This window comes from Ischnura elegans (genome assembly GCF_921293095.1).
Source record: "Ischnura elegans chromosome 13 unlocalized genomic scaffold, ioIscEleg1.1 SUPER_13_unloc_4, whole genome shotgun sequence".
NCBI classification, from domain to species: Eukaryota; Metazoa; Arthropoda; class Insecta; order Odonata; family Coenagrionidae; genus Ischnura; species Ischnura elegans.
The window spans coordinates 3,912,732-3,919,703 of record NW_025791660.1 but is presented as its reverse complement, the minus strand read 5'-3'; the positions used below and the strand labels follow the sequence as shown (position 1 = coordinate 3,919,703).

The window sequence follows — 6,972 nt, the reverse complement described above, 5'->3', positions numbered from 1 at the left end:
TCCACATCCAATTTTAAAAAATGCCTAAAGGAGCTCCTAATTAATAAAGCATACTACACCTTAGCAGAATATTTTGATAATGACTGTGATTGTTGTAAAATGTGACCCTCTTTTTTATGCCTTGTATATATTTATGTATGTATGTATACCTGACGATTTCTATGTTGCATAATGTAACCAACAGAAATAAAATTATATTATATTATTACATGGAGGATTGGGAGAAGGCAGCTCTTGACAATAATTATTACTTCCTCTCAAAGACCACCTCTGTGGGCTTCCATATGACTCTACAAGGTCTACATTGGAGTTATTGGAATTCTTGCAGTCGGAATATGGCTTCAGCTACCTCATGACCTCCCGAATGAACCAAGATGCTTTGGAGGTATATATAGCCATATGAAATATTTCTTCTATTTAACAAGAGCTCCAACCTTAAGTCAATAGCGGAGATTATGTACTGAGTATTATTTCTTCCTTTTCAGAGATTCTTTGGGATGATGAGGTCTGCTGGTGGTGCCAACGACCATCCTGACCCTGTACTATTTATACAGATGTTTCGCCTCATCAGCACTTACTCCTTAATAAAACCACCAAAAGGAAGCAACATATCCGGAGGGGAGATGCTGACATCACTTATGTCTGAGAAGGACATAGAGAATGTTAGTCTCCGGCAGGAGAAGCTCCAGGGTATATTAGACCTGATTGTGGATAAGGGTAATGTGTCTGATGAGCTCACAGATGTGATTAGGGCTGCGGAAGACCACGACTACTTCCCCAATCACTCATCTGATTTTGTGCTGTCGCACTTCAGCGGATACGTGGTAGGCAAATGCCGAAGGTTCACCACTTGTGAATCATGTCTGGAGTCTTTTGTGTCACAGAATCCTGAAGAGGAGAGAGATGAAAGTGTAGAGTATTTATGGGAGGAGGATAGAAGGCGTGTGGCCAGGAAGAGGGTCTTCATCAACTGATGATGAGGAGAGGAATCCGCGAGAGGAGTGTTCAACATCGCAAAAAATCGTGAGTGGTTAACAGTCTTGTGTATCTATGCATTTCAGGTAACAGAAATGTTTGATAGAGTAAGAATAAAACTCGGTAAAATACTCAACAGGCGAAGAAGAAGAAAACTATACCTCAACAGGGGGAATCAAGAAAGCAAAGGAGAGGAAGCAAAAATGCTAGTACTTGTATAGAGCAGGATCGTGGAAAAAGTTACGACGGAATGGCAACACTGCAGCCGATTGCTTGGTATGCATCTTTGCTTATTTTAAAGAAATCGTTCCATTGTCATTGTCTTTATTGTATAAGATGCATTAAGGCACGAAACGTTCGTTTGGAAAATATTAGCGAATGTGAACTGGCTTTTTACTAACCACGAGCCGGAAATTACCTTGACAGTAAATGCAATACCTCTTTCGCTGTCGATTTTACGTTTTTGTTAACCTTTGCATCCTCGATGTGGTTCGTGTATTATGTGTGTATTTGTACTGAACGTTCCAGTTCATTTCAGTTTGAAGGGCCCTCTTGTTGATTCTTGTTACATTTCAGGGTGACGATTCCTCGGATTCTGACGTGGAAGAAAATTACAATTATGTTAGCAAATCTCTGTTAATCTTGAAAGTGGAAATACAGGCAGAGGAAATTCGCCAATTAAGGTCAGAAGTGGCAAGATTGAAGTCATTGAAAATGCTTAATGAAGGTAAGTAGTGTTATTTGTAATCTTATAATTGTAATTTCTACGCAGAGACACCAAGTGTTATGAAGGTGAATTATCTTCCTCTTTGTATGTTTTTGTTTTACTTGTATTTCCGGTTGTCGTTGTTCATCCGTGATCGCGAATAGACGTGTGAAATTAATATCCGTATTATTTATTTCCAATCCTGATCCGTTCCTACAGGTTATGGGCCCAGCACAATTAATTCCGAAATAACGGCTTAAGTATTTGTAGCACGGTGTAGCTCGGTTGTGTGTTTATCATTCTTTTTACGTGAAAAGTACGCGATGGCCGAGTCACATGGCGCGAGCGGTGGCTTGCCGGCTATTAAAAAGCTTGAAGGTCGTGAGAATTTTTGTGATTGGAAATTCGCGATGAAAATGTATCTTATACATGAGGACCTTTGGTCTTGTATTGAGGGATGCGATGCGGAAGACAAAACCAGCCCACAAATGAGAGCACGGCGAGATCAGAAGGCCCACGCTAAAATTTGCTTAATGGTCAAGCCGTGTGCCTTCTCTCATGTAAGGTCAACGAAAACAGCCTTAGAAGCTTGGGAGAGCTTGTCGGCAGCCTTTGAAGACAAGGGCCTCAATCGACGCTTGCGATTATTGCGGTCCTTGTGCTCGGTGAAGTTGACGAACTTCTCCTCCATGGAGGACTACGTGAACGAGGTGATGTCCCTATCCCAGAAGCTTGCAGCGGTGGACAAGGCTGTGGACGACGAGTTCCTTGGTGCAATTATGTTACAGGGGCTCCCGGAAGAGTATGAGCCGATGGTGATGGCTCTGGAAAGCTCCGGGGCCGAAATATCGAGTGACTTCGTGAAGTCGAAGCTGCTACAAGACGAACTGTGGGGCCATAAATGTATATAATGACAACCAAAGTGCCCAAAAGATTGCCTCAAATCCTGTGTTCCACAATAGAACAAAGCATATAGATGTGAGGCATCATTTTGTGAGGGAGGTGGTATCAAGTGAAGTGATAAATTTACTGTATCTTCCCACGAATGAGATGATAGCTGATGTTATGACAAAGGGACTTCACAGTCCAAAACACATTTTTTTGTGTTGAAGGTCTTGGTTTGAATTAATCAATATTGTTGTGCTTGGACAAATTGAACATACTCTTGGTTGTAGTACAATTAAGCTGGTACAATTATTAGATTATAGGGGTGTGTTATTTGTAATCTTATAATTGTAATATCTACGCAGAGACACCAAGTGTTATGAAGGTGAACTATCTTCCTCTTTGTATGTTTTTGTTTTACTTGTATTTCCGGTTGTCGTTATTCACCCGTGATCGCGAATAAACGTGTGAAATTAATATCCGTCTTATTTATTTCCAATCCTGATCCGTTTCTACAAGTAGCAGGCTATAGCAAACAAATGGCATTACATTTATTTCTCAGCAAGCTTAAGTTTTGAACAATGTTACCGGCATTTAATGTTGGGTGAGAGTATTCTAATTACCCACATAATAAATAATGCCTCTTGTGATATCTATAACTATTTCTGTTACTATCAAGTTTGTACGTCTCAGAATTAGTCGATTGTAATTAATTTTTTATCACTATAGATCTGGGGAAAATGCTAGAAGTAAGCAAAAATGTACTTAAAAATATGAACAGAATGCAAAGGAAAACTAGTATTCAACTTGGCTCTGAAAGATATCCATCTGAAACTTCAGAATTAAATAAGGAAAACCATCCAAAAAACAACGTCCAGACCAAGTGCCTCAGCTCCTTTGCTGCCTGCAGGCATTGTAAATGAAATGGTATGTATGTAGTGCTGCCTTTTATATATGCCTTGCCTGACATTTATAAACTAGTCTTTAGGCCGTTATACACAGAGCACATAATTACTCATTCTGCAACTGCATTAATTTCTCAATATGGCATGAAATTGCGAGAATGCAAACTTGGAGTTAGAGCTGGGGCTATTTTGCCATCTCGCATGTATGTTGTTGCATGCATTCTTGCAATTAATAGCTTTACCCGATGCAATGCAACTGCGCCTTCGTACATAAGTCATATTGTACAATTACATTCCCCTTGTAATGTGGTGATTTGCTAATTATGCTGAATATACTTAGCGCAAGAATTTTTTTAATCCAGTCATTGGAGAGGTATATTTGTCTTCGAAAGTCTCTAATCTTAGAATTTCTTTACAGAATAATGCTGCGGAAGGACAACCTAGGGCAGGTGTTAGGTACTGCTCTTCTGCTGCCTGAAGGCAGTGTTAAGGAAGTGGTATGTACATATTCTAGTGCCACCTTGTGATTATACAGCTAGTCTTAGTTTTATTTGATTTATTTCAATGCATGTGGGTAATTGGAAAATGATTTTGTTTATTTTACTGATTATACTTAATGTAAGAAATTTTTTATTCCAGTCACTGGAGTCATATTTTCTTTGAAAGTCTCTAATATTTGCCTTTCTTTATAGAATGAAGCTGCAGAAGGAAAACGTAGGGCAAACAGCGCTGCTCCTTCGCTGCCCGAAGGAAGTGTTAATGAAGTGGTATGTACATATTCTGGTACATCCTGGCAGATTTAATGACTAGTTTTAGTTCTCCTTTGTGACAGCAGTATCAATGTATGCTAATTCATTTTAATGCATGTGGGAGACTGGAAAATGATTTTTTAAACTATACTTAACACAAGACAGTTTTTTATTCCTGTCGTTGGAGAGGCACATTTGTCTTTGAAAGACTTTAACCATAAGCTTTCCTTCTAGAATAAAGCTGCCAAAGGACAACCGAGGGAAGTTACCACAGCTCCATTGCTGCCCGAAGGCAACGTTACTGAAGTGGTATGTATCTTCTTCTTCTGAAGTGGTACTGGTAACTTCTTGCAGATTTTCACTCATTTGTGGCTCAGGTGTAGATTGCTGTTGTTCCTAAATCGTTGATGTTGCTTCATACATAATCTCATTTACCCTTTTTAATTGCTTGAATTTGTAGGGTGAAATTTGTCTTTGGTGGCACTGAATATTCGCGAGAGAGGATTGCTAAATGCAACCATAGTAGTGCCAGGCAGCTAGCCACAGATTTGGCTGTGATGGTTTTCTCCATGGAGGAGCTAGGTAAATGCATGCTGACAGGGACAATAGAAAACTGTGGACGTAAAGCCTGCGTTAGATAAGGGTAGAGTGGAATATATTATTGGTAAGTACATCGTTTTATCTTTAATTTGATAACTTTGATTTAGCTAATATCCTGCTTGTTACTGCAATGACTTCATTTTAAGTCCAAAGCCATTTAATAGAAATGTATATCCCTACTTGGCCTCATTTTCACTATGATTATTATCCTATTGCGGTATCTTGTTAAATTTTTATGATCTAAAAATGAAATTTTCCACAGTCCATCTTGTAAACTGAAGGCACTTCCCCAACATGGAATGACCGGATGAAATGAATGTTATTCCAGCAATAGTTCATTTAAAAGCATTGTAGTAATTCAAGCTTTGATGTAAAATTGCTGCATGATTCCTGTGTTGTTTTGAATGCTCCCTTGAAATTTGTGTTTTTTTTGCTTGCAGCTCTTGGAAAATAATTTTCTGCAGTGTTTATTGTGCCACATTCACAGCTTTCACCATAAACTCTAAGATTATTAAGAGAACTGGTTTTATTGTAATTTAATGGCATTAATAAGTCATATTCAGTTTATTTGCCCAGCCAAAACAAGTTTTTGACTTGTAAACAGGAAGTTATTCATGATTTCTTTTTGTATGTATTAAAATCTTAGAGGGAGGATGTTGTCATATCTCAAAGGTTGGCATTGCTTGTTTTTTCCCCCTCTCGGAGATGGAGTGATGGAAGTGTAACATGTGAACTGTATCGTGTTTGAAATAAATTTGGCTGTAAACATTAAGTTATAACAAATTACTCTTTACCATGTAGTTTATTTATTTTACAGGTAACTTATTTGAGTCGTGTTGGGGGAAATCATCTTGCAGATGTAACAAAAAGAATGTTAACACGGTTTATTATATCGCCTGGTGTGTGGAGTTAGCGTGTTTCAGTGAAAGTCTTCCTTGGTGGTGGTAAGGTAACATTTTTTATTTCTTTTTATAAAACCCTCCTGTTGGTACGTAATGAGCGCAAATCTCTCTTGAGCAGGCCAAAAGGCATCTTAAATGTTATTTTTCATTTCGGGACTTATTTTTCCACATTTGGTATTTATGAATTATTCGGCATTCCTATCGAATTTTGCCTGTAAACCGTGTTTCAAACCTCAATATTGTATCCATTGAGGCACCAATGCGCTATATGAAAAACAATACACTCCATGCAGTCTGTCAGTAATACTGCCTACTTCCCTGCATTTTTTATTTTGTTGCTGAGTAAGTCTGTGTGTCAATATTCTTGTTTTCATGTATTTATATAATTTTAAACAGCCTCTTGCCTGTCTTTATGAAACATTTTATAGTATATTTAGCATAACCACCAGTTCTAGGTGTATGATACACACAAAAAATAAGGGTGATAGCTAACCTTAACAGTATATTCATTGCGGATGCAGTGCATAGGAACCAACCGTAAAAGGACGCCTCAGAGAAAGACATCGAGCTGGCCATCCCTTTGTTGCACCGGCACCCTTTTAGTCGCCTTCTGCGACAAGCAGGGATACTATTGGACTTTCTAGTCCCCATTCCCAGGGAATGATTTCCTAATGAGAATGACCAAGAACTTGCAACAATCAGAACAAAGTCTATTGTGCTCTCATCATGTTTGCTTATTCGCAATCCAATGTCAAAATTTTTTCACAAAGCAGAATACTGAATACTAAAATGTTTTGCCACAGGTTATAGCAGTGTAACACACTGATGTTCCTATAGGAGGGTGGGAGAAGCAGTGTAAACCCAATAGCTATTTAATTAACAGTTCAACCATTGCATGGTATGCTGTGCTACTAAGTTGTAATAGTAGTTCAACCATTGCTACAGTATCCACCAGACAGCATAGAAGACCCATCTTCAAAGCACTGGATACAATCATTCAACTAATTTGTGTCACGCAATGCTACCCCTTAGTAATGCATATTCCCTCCACAAAGTTCAGCCACCATCAGCAATCCACTTGAACCAAGAATATTCACCTTCATCACTGTAATAACTTACTACTGCCCACGATGAATTCTGAATCAGTGATGGCATTGATAAGGATTAAAAAATGTTGCATTGCGAATGAACTGCACTGCAACAAAGACAGTGAGGTGTGGGTGAGAGAAAGTGATTTTTCTCAGATCTAG

General features: G+C 38.6%; 1 long non-coding RNA gene across 1 annotated transcript; it reads left to right on the top strand.

Moving 5' to 3' along the window:
* Positions 1 to 494: 494 nt before the first annotated feature.
* LOC124173231 lies at positions 495 to 1,696 on the top strand. Its single transcript, XR_006868463.1, has 3 exons — positions 495 to 1,023; positions 1,115 to 1,251; positions 1,552 to 1,696. It is a non-coding gene; the product is annotated as an uncharacterized LOC124173231 (long non-coding RNA).
* The last annotated feature ends 5,276 nt before the right edge of the window (positions 1,697 to 6,972 follow it).